The sequence below is a fragment of the Megascapheus bottae genome, chromosome 7 (genome assembly GCF_031878675.1).
Source record: "Megascapheus bottae isolate mThoBot1 chromosome 7, mThoBot2.hap1, whole genome shotgun sequence".
Lineage (NCBI taxonomy): Eukaryota > Metazoa > Chordata > Mammalia > Rodentia > Geomyidae > Megascapheus > Megascapheus bottae.
The window spans coordinates 79,444,210-79,461,438 of NC_143515.1; positions in this window are offsets into that span (position 1 = coordinate 79,444,210).

The following is a 17,229-nucleotide window of genomic DNA, read 5'->3' on the forward strand; positions in this document are numbered from 1 at the left end:
CTGTCATTGCATATCTCAGGCTACAGATTACATGTAACCTAGAAAAAAATGTGTGTTGTTGAGACTCCTGGATAGGCCGTTCTGTATTGTTTGGGATTTTCCTCATCATATTGAGTACAGGAAACTATCACAACAATCCCTCCATCTTATTGACTTCATACATCTGAAATCTACTTCATTTTTGTGTAGCCGCTCAATGGAAACTTATATTCACCCAAAGACCAGACTCTTTCATTTGGTGGCTCTATCATATTCCAAGGCTGCAAAGGACAAGAGAAGAGGTAGGAGGTGGGGGTTGGGGGGTGGATCAGCAGAGAAGTGTGTCAGGACAGGATCCTAAGTCAGGGGCTGCGGCTCAGCCAGCCCCAAGGCAGGCTGGGAGGCTGCGTGTGGCACCCTTGAGGAAGGAGAGACAGACAGGAGTTACTCAGCACCATTTAAACATGGTATCTTCTTGTGTTCAGCTTCAACAGCAATTTTATCTACATCTATTAAATTTTACTTTGTGTGAAGTTCTTATTGTGAAAAGATGTCTGCTAAAATCATAACTCCTAATTAGAAAGAAGGAGGTCTTAGATGAAGTCAGTTTCTGATGAGCAAATTCTTTTTATACTTGCAAAAAGCTCAACAGCTGTCCATTATGGGTCAGGCTGTCGGGAGACCTGAGCAAGGTTAAGAGTGTGACTCTGAAGGAAGTTTTACAACCCTGCTAGAATTATTTGAAGAACTCTCACATGATCAAACCCACCAGGAATCTGAAATCTGATTGGTGTTTAGGGTTTGATTATAAAGAGTTAGAATATAAACATTCTGTTTCTATTGATTCTTTTTCTCATTTCCTGGGATTCATTTTATTTATTTTTTATTTTATTTTATTTTATTTATTTATTTATTTTGCCAGTCCTGGGCTTGGGCTCAGGGCCTGAGCACTGTCCTTGGACTTTTTCTCAAGGCTAGAGCTCTACCACTTGAGCCTCAGCACCACTTCCGGCTTTTTTCTATGTATGTGGTATCGAGGAATCGAACCCGGGTCTTCATGCATGCTAGGCAAGCACTTTAACCACTAGGCCAAACTCCCGGCCCTATTTTTTATTTTTTATTTTGCCAATCCTGGGCTTGAGCTGTGGGCCTGAGCACTGTCCTTGGACTTTCTCAAGGATAAAGTTCTACCACTTGAGTCTCAGCACCACTTCTGCCTTTTTTCTATGTATGTGATACCAAGGAATTGAACCCGGGTCTTTGTGCATGCTAGGCAAGCATTCTGCCCCTAGGCCAAACTCCAGGCCCCTGGAATTCATTTTAATAAATATCTGACCAGAGGCACAGTGGCATTGCTGTTGCTATCAACTCTTTAAACCTGTCCAGCCTTCCATAGAGGCAAAGGTGTCTCTCCTGGCACCTCCCTACAAGAATACTGTGCTCCTGGCAGCTCCCCTCCACCCCCACCTGCCCTGAGCCTGCAGATGCAAGGATGGCCAGCAAAGAGAAGGAAACTCTCACCCCAGGAGCCACTGCGGGGTTTTTGTTGTCTTTAAACAAACTCTTCTGCCATCACTTTTGACTTTCTAGGTTTTATATCAGGATTTCTTTCATTCTAAGATGCAAGGTTTGTTTTTTCCCCCACCTTTTGATTTTTCTGACATTAAATTATATCTTGGAACACTAGATTCAATGGTAGTATTTTTTCAATGGTTCCTAAAATAGTAACACCCTCTAGAGGATGGGATCTTGATTAGATTTTTACCATGATGTTAACTTAGTATGTGCTTTGGACTTGTTTAGTTGGATTTTCATCCGTATTACTGGGCTAGTAGTGATTTATATTCAATTTAGCCCTCCTTCCAAATTCAAAATGTTGATTATGTTATCAATTATTCTTCATACTATATCCAATTTGGATAAAGTATCGTTATACATTTGTTATAATAAAAGTACCTTACCTATGTGCCTGACAATGTCCATGATTTTGTGTATATTAACTAAAATTTTATGATCACTTCATAACTATTATCCTCAATTTACAAATAAGAAACTGAGAAACAGATGTCAGTGGTTACCAAGTGCCACACAGAGTTCAAACCTAGCCTGTGATATATAATGACCCCTCTTATCAAGGTGTATTTGTTTTCACTTATTCATTTCTTATATTTTGCCAAGATATGTTTTACTTTTGGCTTTATTTGTATGGCTTCATCATCATTATCCATTTGTTTTAATGTATGGTTTGAGGGCTCTTGAAAGGGCTATTTAAAAATAATTTCTGTTGTAGAGGAGTTTCAATTTAACACGTCAATTTATTAATTCAATGCACCTTGATCAATGGTACTTCTTTTTATCATCTCCCCATCCTCCTAGCCCCCAATTCCACTCAAGTTACCTGGCTTCAAAGGGCTATTTTAGAAAGGTAAGTTTTTCATGAAAACTTATAGCCATGTGCTTTATATTTATAGAGAAAAAGTCTTGAAAAGATAAGTTTATTAAAACTTATAGCCATATGAATTCTATTTGTAAAGAAAAAGTTGATATTTTTAAATATTGAAAATCCCTTCTCCTAAAAATTATTTTGGAACATTTAATGTTTGATTAAAAAGTATTGACTTTATGTTTTCTAACCCTAATCCCATTATTATTCATGGATTAGACCAAAACATCAAAGTTTGTACAAGATGCATTCATATTATTTGTGGTCATATTGTTATCTGGTTTCATATACTTGCCCTTTTATGTCTGCTGTTGACATTCTGTGTTAAAATGTAATTCTAAGTGCCACTGTATATTTTTCTTCATACTTTAATATTGAATACTAATGCTTAATAAATGTTACTAGGTAAATAACATATCTACTTTTAAAATCATTATTGCAATTGAGTTTTTTAATGACTGTGGCTGCTGTATCCTGAGGGAAGAGAAATAAAAAGCAAAACTGAGACCCTTTCTCTGTCTAATGATGAACTTAGTCGCTGAGGCATAGAAAGGAGCGGATGTGTCAGGAATGGTGGGCCTGGGATGTGAGCCCAGGCTCCTGCCCGCTTGCCTGTGTCCTCCAGACGAGGAGAGGAGGGGCTGCTGGCAGGCCGTGGGGTGGAGGAGGGCAGAGCCAGCCCCTCCTTGGCCTTCCGACTCGGTGCCCAGGACTGCCAGCTTTGGCACTGCCCCGGGAGGCCAGCCAGCTTCTGCCCGTGTCCCCACACTATCTGGCTCTGCTGAGGGAGTCTACACCGAACCAACCATCTGCTGTGGTAAACAGAACTAGTTCGAATATATTTAAACCGGATTCCATGAGAATTTAAAGTTGACAAAGGGCCGCTTCTGAGGCTGCAGATGTGTGTTTGGAAAGCAGCTGCAGGCAGTGTACCTGAAGAGCCTCACAGCCAGCCTTTCTATGTGCAAAGCTGCAGAAGAGGAAGCATGTTTACCTCCTGGACAGTCAGAAAACAAAGGTCAAGTCTCTGTGCTTGGGGTAAACAGACCCCAAGACCCATCACACCCATGTCCTGGTGACAGAGCTACCCAAGTCTTGCTAATAATTGGGGGCGCCTAGAGTCACGAGCATGTATTTTCCCCCAGCCCAGAAAACATGAAACACCCAGGCAAGTTTCTCTACCCCTACCTCCTATAAGGAAGTGCTTTCCTCGCCTTTTCTTTTTTCCCCCCTCCTTATTTTAACCTGGTTTACTAGAATCAACCCTTGCTTTTTTTTTTCTTTTGTGAGCACCCTCCCCCCCTCTTTTTGGTCAGGGATATCAAGTTCCTGTGACGTGCTCAGACACAAGGGAGCTGAGCTGAAGAAGAGCTTTTCCCCTTCTTCCTTGTAGTTAAGTCCTCTGCACTGTGTGCACTTCTGCCGTAATAATGCCATGGACCCGGGAGTTCCGAGATCAGTGGAAAGGATATGGAGCTGCACGGCAAGGTCACAGCTAGAAGCCTGGCTCTGTCATCATCCATTTAGTGAAAGATTGTTTACTTGTTAGCTTCAGTTTCTTCACCTGTTAAACATTAAAAGGTTGCTGGTCACTGGTCACTCACGCCTGTAATCCTAGGAGGCTGACGTCTGAGAATCCTAGTTGGAAGACAGCCAGGGCAGAGAAGTCCATGAGACTCTTATCTCCAATTAACTCCTAAAAAGCTGAAAGCAGATGTGTGGCTCAAGCAGTACAGTCACCTTGAGTGAAAAAGCTAAGGGACAGCACTCGGGCCCTGAGTACAACCTCCAGTACTGACAATAACTAAATAAAAGAAAAACAAAATTAAAAATGGAACTGAAGCTGGTGGGTATGGCTCAGCAGTAGAGCGACTGCCTGCCTACCAGTGTGAGGCCCTGAGTTCAAATCCCAGCACTGTCAAATAAGCGTTAAAAACTGAAGTGATGAAGAAAAGGTACCTTATGATGATGACACATGTCTCCTCCAACAAAAGTCTAGCTATGACCTTAACCCTTAAGTAAATGCAAATGCACAAGAGATCATAGATCTATGTGTAAAATGCAAAACTAAATGTCTCTATGGGGAAAAAATATCCATATGATTTTCAATCTAGTGTTTATTTTACAAACAAGACTAAAAGTACAATCTCTAAAACAACATTATGGGCAAACAACTCCAAAGTAACCCCCGTTGACCTTGGAGAGCTGAGCAAAGAAGAAAGCAGCTAAAAATAATGGAGACGCCCGGCCTGCATGGCTCAGCCCTGTGATCCAGAGCCCTCGGGAGGCTGAGGTCTGAGGATCGTTGTTGAACGCCAGTTCAGGAAGGAAAATCTGTGTCTCTTATCTCCAAATAACCACCAAGAAAATTGGAAATGGAGCTGTGGCTCAAGTGGGAGAGGGCTGGCCTTGAGCAAAAAATAAAAAAATCTCATAGGCTCAGTTCAAGCCCCAGGAATGGTACGCATAGACACAAAAAACGCCTGAGCCCAGAAAGTATGCCCTCATGAAGCCATTTCATGTGTTTGGTACTGCTCTGAAGGAAAACTTGAATATGCTATGCACCAAATTAACAGAATTTATTACTAAATACATTGCAATCGGCTCAAAACAAGCTCTCAAAGGTTTTAGGTAGGCCAGGAGTTTGGCCTAGTGGTAGAGTGCTTGCCTAGCAATCACAAAGATCCTGGTACCACATATATGGAAAAGGTCAGAAGTGGCACTGTGGCTCAAGTGGTAGAGCTCTAATCTTGAGAAAACCTGAGGACAGGGCTTGGTCCCTGTCCTAGTCCAGGACTAGCAAAGAAAAAAAAGGTTTTAGGTGAAAGCTGGGCGTGGTGGCTCCCACCTGTAATCCTAGCTACTCAGGAGGCTGAAAGCTGAGGATCGTGGTTCAAAGCCAGCCCAGGCACTAAATACTGTGAGTCTCTTATCTCCAATTAACCACTGAAAAAGCCGGAAATGGTGCTGTGGGTCGAGGGGTAGGGTGGTGGGCCTTGAGCTGAAGATTCAGGGAAAACGCCCAGGCCCAGAGTTCAAGCTCCATGACCCACACACAAAAAAATGTTTTAGGTAAATGTTATGAATCTTGTTAAGCCTATTCTTGCCTAATTTTCAGAAGTGGAGTTTTAGCTTTGCAATAGAGAGGCAGAAAGTTCTTCCAAAAGAACCCAAGCATTATAGTTCCACTCTGTACCGTTCCAAGTGCAAAATCCAGGTTCAGAGTACTTTCAGCATGTTGCGACTTGTTCACCATGCAACAGTGCTAATCTTAACTGTGTCTAAATTAGTCCACTTCCAGCTGCTTTAAGAAGTAGAAGAAACCAGCCTGGGGCTAGTGACTCATGCCTGTAATCCTAGCTACTTTGTTGGCTGAGATCTGTGGGCCTGCAGTTCAAGTGGTAGAGCGCTAGCCTCCAGTGTAAAAACTTAGGGATAGCACCACTGAGTTCAAGTCCCAGTAGCACACAATATTTTTTCCCACCATAAATTTGAAAAGTGGAGAAATCAGAAGCTTAGCATTTGTTCTGGACAAAAATAGCATGGGTTTGAGGAAAACAGTAATTGGTGATGAAAGGTGGTGTTTTCTCTGTGACCCAGAAGCAAAGTGTCAAAAGTTTGCACTGGAAAATTACAACATTCCCCAGATCCCAGAAAGTGCACATGTCAAAATCACAAATAAGAGCACTTTGGCTTCTTCCTCTAACATCTGTGGTATTGTTCAAACCCGGAGGTCACCAAGTCCGTCCACGTCCCAGGACAAGGATGTCACAATGCTGGGAGCTGCTGGCCCTACCACATCTCTGGCTATTGGAAGGGCCCTGCTTTCAGAAACAGTTTTGACCAAAATTGGTTACCAGGTTCAGCCCAAATCTCAATCTTTCTCTTGGGACACCCTTTGGGAGTTAGGGGCCAGTAAAGATGGGAGAAGGGATGATATAACAAAGGTGCATCCTGGAAATCCAATGGAATAAATTTTGTTACGCAATTGATTAGGACTTCCAGTGTAAAGAGAAAATGTTATTCAGTCTCTTTTAGAAATCCACCCCTATCTGACATTTCCCCCCAGAGAGACATGTAGGACAATATTCTGCTAAACATCCTATAAAAGGCTTTGCTTAATTATGACTTCTCCTCCAAATGACTTTTGATATAATTTCTATAAATGCAACCCACCGTTGAGTGCAGCCAAAGACTCTGATATTACTGTTTAAATAAATTCTGAAAGTGGGGCGCCCAAGGTTCTTCTGAATATGAGACATTCAGTGGCAAGACTGGGTCACATTTGATGCCTATTCCTTAACACAGGAGAAGGATGATGCATTTTTTTCCCATGCAAACACAAGTATCAACCCTCATGGCATAGGTAAAATGGGTCACTTTATGCAGGCAAGACAGTAAAACAAGAAAGAAGAAGACACATGGTCCAGGAAACAGGTTTTCAAAGAGAAGTGAGACAAGTCCGTCAAGATTATAGCAAAGGCTCATTTCATATCAACAGCCATGCACCCAAAACAGTGTCTCCACAGGGAGAGGAAGAAACTGATACATTTTCAGTGTATGGCAAATAGATAAACAAGACATATTGGAAAGTTTAGAGAAATAGATCATAGAAAAAAGACAATTGAGGAAATGTAAACATTTTAGAAAAACATACATGCAAGAAAAGAGGCCTGGTGTTAGTTTTGTAGTTAGTTTGGTATATGGTTGGATTATTTTTTTCCCCTTTGTTTTGCCAGTCCTCCTGTGGCTTGAACTCAAGGCTTGGGCACCAAACTGGAGCTTTTTTTGCTCAAAGCTAGAGCTCTACCTCCGCCATTTAAGCCACAGCTCCACTTCTAGCTTTTTTTTTTTGCCAGTCCTGGGGCTTGAACTCAGGGCCTGGCTTACTCACAGTCGACCCCTACTACTTGTGCCACAGCACCACTTCCAGTTTTTTTCTATGTATGTGGTACTGAGGAATGGAACCCAGGTCTTTGTGCATGCTAGGCAGGCACTCTACCTCTAGGCCAAACTCCCGGCCCCCACTTCTGGCTTTTTGGTAGTTTGTTGGAAGAAAGAGTCTCGTGGGCTTTCCTGCCTGGGCTTGCATTCATTCATTCATTCATTCATTTTTGATCAGTCCTGGGCCTTGAACCCAGGGTCTGGACATTGTCCTTGGACTTTCTCAAGGCTAGAGCTCTACCACTTGAACCACAGCACCACATCCGGCTGTTTCTATGCATGCGGTACTGAGGAATCGAACTCAAGACTATGCTAGGCAAGCACTCTACCACACTAGGCCAAACTCCCGGGCCCGCGGGGCCAGCTTTGAACCAGGATCCTCAGATTTCAGCCCTCTGAATAATGCGGGCCACAGTGCCTGGCTTAATACAGTTTTTAATCATGATTAACAGACGACTTGGGATTATAGCTCTGCTTGGGAGAAGAGCAAGAGGCCAAGTACGTATCTAGGTAATGTGAGGGCAGAGCGAAGTCCTCCCCTGTGGCAGCAGGAGGGGAAGGAGCAGCGAGGGCACCGGTCATGGAGGCAGAGGTAGGCCCGGGGCTGGGTGATGCGGGCCGGCTCGGGCCCGGGGCCCAGGCCTGGCTGGATGAACGGCCAGCAGGAGGGGAAGGGCCGGAGGCTCAGCGGGAGTCCTGGGGCCTTCAGCCTCCTCTCCGCACGCAGCTGACTGGAGCCTGGCTCCACGAACCAGCCAATCACAGAGGTCCAACTCTGGCCGTCCTCGTGTAAGACTGACAGGAGCTGCAGCCAATCGGGTGGCCTGGCGACCACTTCCGGGAGCTGTATCCAATCAGGCACTCCGGCCTCCACTTCCGGCTCCTCGGCCACGTGGCGAAGCGGAGCGGCGCGTTTTCTCGACCCTTCGTCCTTGAGCTCGACGCCTGTTCCCTGGAATGAGGGATGAAGCCGGTCCGGGTCGGCACGGGCAGGGTGTTCCGGGCGGAGGCCGGCCGGGGCGGCCCACGCCGCGGTCAGAGCGCCGGCCGGAACGGGGGCCGCGCCGCGCCGCTGCAGGCGGCGTTGGTAAGCGGCGTTTTGTGTTCAGCGTGTTGTTGTTGTGTTCTCAGTTGTTGCGGTCACTGTGGTGTTTGCAGACCGAGCCTCCTCGAGGTGCGGACGCCGCCGGGCCCCCGGGCCTGGAGCCGGATGGCCGCCCTGCAGGGCGGGAGAACCCATGGAGCAGCGCGTGTGTCTGGATGGAAACCTTGATTGACTGGCTTCACGGGACGACAGCCCGTCAGCGTTACACTACCCTGCCTGCCCTGGCAGCTCCACCCCCGGAGAGCACGCAGTTCTAGTAGATGTCATTTTGGAAGGATGGATCCTACTTGAAATAGGACCCGAGAGGCTCGAGAATTCCCCCTTCTCATCCACTCTGCGCTTTCTAGCATTATCGTTTGGAAGAACTGGGAAGACCGAATGGCAGCACGCACGCATGGCTGGGCTCACCGTATATGATACTAGCTAGTCCAGGGGCTGAGATCTGAGGATCCCGGTTCAAAGCCAGCTCAGGCAAGAGAGTTATGAGTCGCTTACTTCTCATTCACCACTAGAGAACTGGAAATGAGTGACCAAAGCGGGGTGGGGGGAGGAAGAAAGAGAGAAAGGTTCTGATGTTTTAAGCGTGAGTGGTACTGATAGGGAATACGCAGGTAAGATAACTATTTTTCATGATTATTTTGCAGACATTCTAACTGTTAAAAAAAAATCTTAGATGGCAAGAAGGGTGTGTGAACATTTATTTTCTTTCAAAATACACTAAGATGGTTGGTTACAGGGAACAAAATGTTTGCAGACTACACGTTCGAATATTAATTTGAAAAGCGTTTGATCTCTTTCAGACCATGTTCAGGTTATCAGCTGTCCTGTAAGAACTGATCCCCAGGTGGAGTGTCATAAAACAATAGACGTAATACTGTGTTTAGTACCAGTATTCTGTCTTAAAGCTCAGGCCTTGGAGGTTGGCTGCCCTCAACCACGTGTGTCAGGTGGAGGCTGGGGCTGGAGGCGTCTCCACAGCAACTTTCCTCATGGTACAGGCTGGCCGTGGCAGTTCTCCACACATGAGTCAGCTCTGCAGCTTGGGCTTCCTCACAGAATGGCAGTGACATACCAAACATGAAGGTCCTGAGAAAGACAACCAGGCCGGAGTTGCCTTACATTTTATTTTATTTCTATATGGACACTTGAACACTTAAGTCCAGCCTGAGGTGCAGGATCAGAGGCCCTGCTCCCACCACCTGTGGGCTGGCAAAGTTCTTAAAGAAGCCCCATTCCCAGGGCTTGAACTCAGGGCCTAGGCATTGTCCTTAAGCAATTTTGCTCTAGGCTACCCTCTACCACTTGAGCCACAGCATCACTTCCAGCTTTTTCTGTGTATGTGGTACCAAGGAGTTGAACCCAGGGTTTCGTGCATGCTTGGCAAACACTCTACCACTAGGCCATGCTCCTCTTCCCAGAAGTACTTTTGCAGATATGTTAGTTTTGTACCCTTCCTGAGGTTTAAATTCAGGTCCTGGGTGCTGTCTTGAGCATTTTTTTTTGCTCAAGTCTAGTGCTCTACCACTTGAATCATTTCCCCACTTCTGATATTTTAGTGGTTAATTGGCGATTAAGTGTGTCTGCCTGGGCTGGTTTTGAACCAGTGATCCTCAGATATTAGCCACCTGAGCACCTAGGATTAGAGGATGAACCACCAGCACTTGGCTTTTGTAGCCATTTGTAAAAAATGAACTACCACACACAGATCACTGCAGGGAGACAAATACTCTCCTGTGAGCCAATTCCAGCATGGCAGACAAGTAGAAAAAAACATACCTGTGCTACATTCTGGATGTGTCCCAGCCTGATTTTTAAGAACTATTAATCTGGGGCAGGAGCAAGAATTCTTTTGCTTTGTTTCTGGGGCGAGTAGTGTGCGTACTGCCCACACCCTGTGAGAGTCGGGTAGGGTCCGAGTGGAAAGCTGCTGCCGCATCTGTGTTCACGTGGAGCCAGGAGGCTGGGCTGGGGAGGGTTTTGAGATCTCGAGCCTCAGCACTCGGGCCTTGAGCATTCCTTTGCATCTGATCACCCTGCCTGCCTCTCCCATGATTTTTACTTAGTTGGAAATGTCAGTTAAAATTCACACCCTCGCTATAGTGAAAGATATGTAAAAAATAGAAATGGCTTTCTTTTCCGACACTGTCACCATCGTGCTCTTGCATATGGCTTCCAGTATGATTTTTTTTTCCCTTCCATTTCACTGATGATTTGGCTATGGGATCTCAGAAAACTTGGGCTCTTGCCTAAAACTGAGTATAAAGGCCTGACAGAGAGAACGTGTATAAAAATCTTCAATATATACCAATTTTGAATTGCATATCAACATAAAAATGTAAGGTTCAATCCCTTGTTTTTATCTAGTTACAGAAAAGCTACACCTTCCTTTGTCTCCGTGTATAGAAATGGACCAGAAGGACTTCAGCCAGACAGTCAAGAAAGGTGTCGCCAGGCCCAGGTGGCCCTTGCCTGTAGCCCTGCTTACTCAGGAGGATGAGATCTCAGGATAGCGGTTGGAAAGTAGCCTGGTCATAACAGTCTGTGAGAGTCTTAGTTCAATTAATCACACAAAAAGCTGGGACGTGGTGGTGTGATTCAAGTGATAGAGCCCTCGTCCTGAGCCAAGAGGGATCAGGGACAGTGCCCAGGCTCAGAGTCCAAGCTCCAAGACCAGAACCGTGTCACCTCCAAATAGGAGATTGAGAGACACTGGCAACTGAGTAGCGGAGGCTCCATCTCTGGCAGTCACAGGTACTCTTACAGCAGGAGAGCTGTGTCCACTGAGGAGAAAAGATCTTGGATGTTACTTTTGGCTATTACACCCAGAGACTAACCTTGCCACCTCATTTAGTATTATACTGGTCATTTCAAGTCCAAAACGTTGAGGTGTAGGAATGTGTGCATATGCATATGTGCTCTGTTGTTTATGGATGCACCTGTGACAGTGATGGGTAATTTAGTCATATCTGAAAGACTCAGTTCATACATCTGTATTTGTTATACTATCTATCATGAACTATAACACGGCTTCCAGATGTGCTGAAGTTATCCTTACCACAGTAGAAGTGGAGATATTGGTGTGTCATTATCTGCTTCAGCTCTAAGTTAAATGTCTTCATCAGTAGAGAATAATATTGGGGAAAAATTAAATGACCTAGTGAATTATAGTGGTCCATAAGTAAGATTATCTAAGGTGCTCTTTTCTTTAGTTAACAAGCATGTTAATTGTGCTCTAGTAAATGAGCTTCACCTCCTTTGGCTATCACACATGGAAGCCAGTGACATGCAGATATTTCAGCAGCTGGAGGAAATGCCAGCATGGTTCCTAAATCGAGAGTTTTAGTGGCAAAGCAAGATAAGCCTGGAGGAGTTATGTGGCCAAAATTATCCCTGCCATTTCCACCAAATGTTTCCGCCAAGTGTGGCGGGTGTTGTGTGTGGAGGGAGGTTAGCCTTTTCAGAAGCAGAAGCTCTGGTGGCTGGTGGTGCCTGAGCCCACGGAGCCAGTCCAGGGCGGTGGGGTCTGCACTGACCCCTCCTTCCCCACACCCTGAGTGGTTTCACAGCACAGAGCCTGCCTTCCTGTCCTCCAGCTGGCAGATCTGTTCCTCACAGCTAGGTCAGAGGATGAAAGACAGGACCAAGTGTAGGAGAATAGTGTTGCAGGCATTGTTTGGAAAAGGTAAAGGTAAAACTTTGGAGAAACAGATTATTTCTGAGTCCCTGAGATAACTAGAAATGTAAGTAAAATCCTAAAAGAAACAATCCAAATAAAATATTAAAACAAATTCACTTCCTGTGCTGCATTCTTGGGAAAAAAAAAAGTATCTCCTGTAAAAAAAAGTATCACCTGTTTCACCCCGTCTGTTTGCAGAGTCCCTAGGAGTTAGTGTTGCCCCCCCCAATCCACCCACATCAGTGCTCAGCAGGCCCCCGTGGGTGGTGCCTGCCTGCAGTCCCCACACCCGGGAGTCCAGGCAGGATCATTGCAAGTTCTAGGGCAGCTGAGCTACAAACCGAAATCAGTCTCCAAAACCTGCCTGCCCACCTGTGTCCATGGGATGCGCACTGTCTCATTACGTCTTTGGACTTTTCAGTTTATTCATTTCATGGATTTTCAAGTGTTGCAAAGAGTTTTGCAGGACCAGGGTTTACATTATGAAGTTTACTTTCTCAACTACTTGTTTTTCTGTTGTTGAACCAGTGGGTGTGTGGATTATGAAAGAAACATTACATTTGTCTGCTACATAATCAGATCCTTTCAATTCTTTGCTCAAAACTGGGCCAGCCTCAACCCCATGTAAGCCTACAGCATGGCTCAAAGGGTCAGCTTCTCCTTCCTCTCCTCTCCAAATTTTGTTCAGGTCTTTAATGACCTCTGGTGTGCCAGGCAGGGTTCAGTCAAACCTCCCCAAACTTTTAACAGCCAGTACAGTGGATCTGGGGACATAGTGCAAGTAGCAGATCATTTAGCTAGCACACTTCCTGAGGTCCTGGATTCAAATCCCCAGTACTACAAAAAGTTAACCTAGGCAAAAAGGGTTAATTAGGGGTCAGAGCAAGCACAAAGAACCAGAAGGTTGTCATGGAGGCAGAGCCCACAGGAAGTGTTTCCACCAGCTGTGGGAACCAGGGAGAGAGGCAGAAACTAGGAAACTAGAATGAGGAGGCTCTGTGCCTCTGTTCCTGCCATCTGAAAAATGAAGCCCTGCAGCCAGGCCTGGGCAAAGGCAGGGGGATGCCTCTGTGAAGGCCTGGGTGAGGGCAGGGGGGTGCCTCTGTGAAGGCCTGGGTGAAGGTAGGCTGTCTGCCACCCCTGGGTGGACAGCACACTCCACTAAGGTCATAGCTGGGCCCTCCTGGGTTTGCTCTCCGGTGTCCCCTACTGACAGGGCCCGCAGAGCCCCAGCACTGTGTGGACATCCAGGCTGGGAGCTGGTGAGGGCTGAGGACCTCATCTAGTGGCTGTCCTCAGGTCTCACTGTTCCCAAGTGGTTGTTCCTTGGAGCCCTTACCCCAAACTTGCATCCTAACTTGTTTACTGGCCCAAAACTCAGCAGAAGTGCAAGCCCCAGGGCACTGGAGCCAGCTGCTCTTAAGGAGTCTGGCCAGGCGGGGGCGCTGGAGGGCGGGCTGTCAAATAGGAGCCTTAGTAAATGGAAGAGAGCTTGGTGTCCAGCAGGAGCAGCCCGGGGGTGGACAGTAGGGTTCTGATAAGTTAAGGTAAAAGTCTGCTGCAGACTCCTCCTCATCCCACCCCCAGTGTGGGCTCTAGAAACAGGATGTTTGCCCAGGTAGACGTAGCTATGATGGTTATTTCTGGAATCTTCCAGTTTGTTGTGAGCATTGGAAACCACAGTAAGCAACTTTGGATAAAGGGGACATGGCTGTAAAGCCAGCTTTCCATTTTGATTTTTGACTTTTCACCTCTAGGACTTTCTTTTTGATGGTTTTTGTTTCTTTACTGATACTCTGTATTTGATCCATCATGGTATTTCCCTGGAGAAAGTCATTGCCTCCCACCCAATGAGTGTCTCAGGCTTGGAACAGAAGGCCCAGTCTTGCTTTGGGATGATTCAGAAGTCCTGTCGGGCACAAAGCCATAGCTTGACAAAAGTAGGCCTTGTGCCAGATGTGGTGGCTCATGATGGTAATCCTAGCTGCTCAGAGGGCTGAGATCTGAGGATCGTGGTTCAAACGCAGCCTGGGCACCAAAGTCCAGTGAGACTCTTTTATCTCCAGTTAACCACCAGAAAATCGAAAGTGGTGCTGTGGCTCAAGGGGTAGGGTGGGAGCCTTGAACTGAAGAGCTCAGGGACAGCACCCAGGCCCAGAGTTCAAATCCCATGACCGACAAAAAAAAAAAAAGTAGGCCTGGTGTGGAGGCTGCAGTAGCTCAGGCCTCATATGTTGGGCCTCCTCCTATCCTTTATATCCTTCGTGTCATTTGGATTTCCTTCTTGTGCTATCTTCATGTTTTATTCTGGGTAATTTTCCCAGATCAATCTTTCAGTTCATTAATTCTCTATCTAGCAGTCTTTAATCTAGGTTTTAATATGTTCATTGTGTTTTGTTTAAATCTTTTCTATTTTATTCATCTTCAGATGTTTTTATTGATTTTTTTTTTTTTTGTGGGTCTTGGAGCTTGCACTCGGCCTGGGTGCTGTCTGTCTCTGAGCTCTTCAGCTCAAGGCTACCACCCTGCCCTTAAGCCAAGCCTCACTTCCTGTTTTCTAGAGGTTAATTGAGATAAGAGTCTTAGGTCCTTTTGTGCCCTGCCTGGCTTTGAACCCTGATCCTCAGATCTCAGCCTCCTGAATAGCTAGGATTCCAGGCATAAGCCACCGTGCCCGGCTTCTTTTTATTGATTTTTTTTTTGCCAGGGCCTGAGCACTGCCCTTGGGCTTTCTCAAGGCTAGAGCTCCACCACTTGAGCCTCAGCACCACTTCTGGCTTTTTACTATATGTGGTACCGAGGAATCGAACCCGGGTCTTCATGCATGCTAGGCAAGCACTTTAACCACTAGGCCAAACTCCCAGCCTTTATTGATTTTCATAATGTTTTGATTTTCTTGTGTTTTTAACTAGTTCTTTGATTTTTCGTGTTGTTTTTTATAGCCTTTATATTTCTTTTGTTGCTAATCCTTTTCCTCATTGTATTGACAGACTCTTTCACAGTAAGTTGTTCCCAGTATTTGCTAGATTTTTGAGTTGTAACTGATGCTCAATCAACTACCAAATATGAGCTACCAGTGCAAGGCTTTGGCTTTTCTCTCCAGCATGCCTTCCTTGCACCCAATAGGCACTGCCTGTAGCATCTGATACTCCTCACATGAGAGTTTCTCTAATCCAGTGAATACTGTACATTTGAATCTCCATCCCCACAAGGGTCATCTATGATTGTGTGTGTGTGTGTGTGGCTTGAACTCAAGGTATTGCACTCTCACTTGGCTTTCTTGCTCAAGGTTAGTGCTCTGTCACTTGACCTACAGCTCCACTGTCAACTTTTTGCTGTTTAATAAAGTCTCATGGGCTTTCCTGCCTGGGCTGTTTTGAACCAGGACCCTCAGATCTGAGTCTCGTGAGTAGCTAGGACTGAAGGTGTGAGCCACCAGAGCCCAGCTATGATGATAAATTTGAAAAGAGCTTTTCTACCAAGGCTGGCACTCTACCTGGCACTTGAACCACACTCTCTTTGCAGTGCTTCCCTTAGTAATTGGAGCTAAGAGTCTGATTTATCTGCCCAGGCTAGTTTCAAACCTTGATCTTCAGATCTCAGCACCTGCATAGCCAGGATGGCAGCTGTGTGCCATCCACTCCTAGCTCTCCAATTGTTTTTGTCCTGAAACAGATCTCCAAAGCACAGACAGAGCTGCCCCCAGGTGACCTGGAGTGTGTTAGAGCTGAGAAGGGTGTGTGGAGAGGCAAGCCAAAGAGAGGGTACCTGCCCTGTACAGACTCGGTGAAGTGAGATATAAAGCAGCTTTCTACACATAACTGCATTATCTCCTATTAGCTTTCCCAACTACACCCACCGCCCTCAACACTGGAACTTCTTCATCCATGCTGGCTGGAGCCACTCAGCGTATCTAAGTCCAAGTTCTGTAAAATGGAAGATGTAGTTATCAGCTGCCTCTAAGGACTTATCCCTGCCTGCATGCTATCGTTAGTTAGCGGTTAGTGTGATCTTCATCTTAAAGCCAGGTAGCACAAGAAACCACATTCAACCCATCATTCACCCCATTTCTAAACCACTGGCTGACAATCCCCGTGGTTCATCATGTTCCTGTTACTGGCTGAAGCCCAGGAAGATGTGATCTCAGAAATCTATCCAAAATTCCAGTAAGACAGTGTTACCAAGTCCATTCCCAAATTATAATTTTAAATCCTCAAACATTAAAAAAATGAAAGCAAGCCAGCAAACCCAGCAACGGATAACTTACACATCACAGGAGAGGCCTGGAGACACACGCTACCCATGGAGAAGAACCCCCGGCGTGTTTAGCCAATGTGTGGAGAAGAGATGTCCACCCTCATTTTATCAGCACAGCATTAGGGAGCCTGCTTAATACGAAGCGACTCAGAAGAAAATTAAAACGCCGGGAAAAACGGAGTTCCATGGGAAACTGAGGCGAGGGGTCCTGCCGAGACCTGAGGCCCTGAGGTCCAGACGGCCGGGCTGGAGTGGGTGGTGAAGATGAGGTGGGGCGCAGTGGGCGCCCCAGCCCGGCGCCTGCGCCTCCCGCGCCGGCCGGCAGGGGTCGCCCGGCCTCCACGCGCGCTCCGCCCGGCCACGTCCGTCCCGGGGCGCGCCGCCTCCAGACCCCCGGGAGCTGGGGGACGCGTCCCACGGCGGCCCCGGTGGGTCTGCGCCCCGCCTGCTCCTCCTCGGTGGATGCGTGTCCAGCCGCCGGGCAGGCGGCCCCGGTGAAGGAGAGCACGGACCGTGGCCGGCCATCTCCAAACCCCAGGGCCGCAGGACGCAGGGGGCCAGGCCGGGTGGCCAGGGTGGAGGAGGAGGGCCGCGGCGTCCCCGGCTCTGCCGGGTCCCCGGCGCTGCCCCGCGGCCGAGCCAGGCCTTCCCCCCCTTCCCCGGGGAAGCTCCGGGCGGCGTGGGCCTGCACCCCGGCGTGGCGCCGCGCCCTGACAGGCCCCCCACTTCCCACGCGTTCCGGGGGGCGTGGGGGGAGCCAAGTGGCGGGGTGCAGACTGCAGAACAGGAAATGCGCCACGAAGACACCTTAAAAACCATTCCGGA